A 1010-nucleotide genomic window follows, 5' to 3' on the forward strand; every position below is an offset into this window, starting at 1 on the left:
TATTGTGTTCAGCAGATAACATCAAGAGTTGCCAAAGTATACGCAAAGCCACAGATACGTTTGAAGATGTTCTGACAGGTTTTGATATTTATGTAAGATTAGAGCAAACGGTTCTTTGAGAGAGCAAGATATGACAGAAAGTCCGGCATCCAGATTAATGACCTCCAAAGATAAGTGAAAACCTGCAAGTGTGGGATTTTGATACCAGAAGTTATGAGACGGAACGGTTGGTATTATCATTGCGTTTTCATTGTTAACAAAAGTTTAAAAGCATCTTGAACAAACATTGAGGGAAGCAAACTCATGAAAGGCATAGACAGAGGAGATCAAGAGAATCTCATCAGTATTGTAGACAGGTCGAAGACCGGAGGGTGAGGAGTTTAGAGAGTGAGAAAAAAATGTTTTCACCCAGAAATATGGTGGAAATATGGAAGGTGCTGCTGGAGAGGAGATGGTGGAGGCAGGGGCTCTCACTACGTTTAAGGACCATCTGGATGAACCAGAGCATAGTAGACTATGGACCAAGGGCAGGTTAGTGGGATTAGTGTAGTTTGTAATTTATTGGTCAGCATTGACATGGTGGGCCGAAGGGCCTGTTTCTATGCTGGGTGACTCAATGACTCTCTCTCTGTGCTCCAACACCAGCTCAGCACCTGAAGTTTCCCATGGCTGCCAGCAGGTGGTGGTGTTGCATTGGGTTTGGAGATGCTCAGGGTCATAGTGTCATCGTGGGAGTGTGTGTGTGTGTCTATGTGTGAGTGTGTGTCTATGTGAGAGTGTGTGTCTATGTGAGAGTGTGTGTGTGTGTGTGTCTATGTGAGAGTGTGTGTGTGAGAGTGTGTCTATGTGTGTGTGAGACAGAGAGTGGGTGTCTGTGTGTGAGAGAGAGTGTCTGTGTGTGTGAGAGTGAGAGTGTGTGTGTGTGTCTATGTGTGAGTGTGTGTGTGTGTGTGTCTATGTGAGAGTGTGTGTGTCTATGTGAGAGAGCGTGTGTGTGTGTGAGAGTGTGT

This window comes from Rhincodon typus, chromosome 43 (genome assembly GCF_021869965.1).
Source record: "Rhincodon typus isolate 14 chromosome 43, sRhiTyp1.1, whole genome shotgun sequence".
Lineage (NCBI taxonomy): Eukaryota > Metazoa > Chordata > Chondrichthyes > Orectolobiformes > Rhincodontidae > Rhincodon > Rhincodon typus.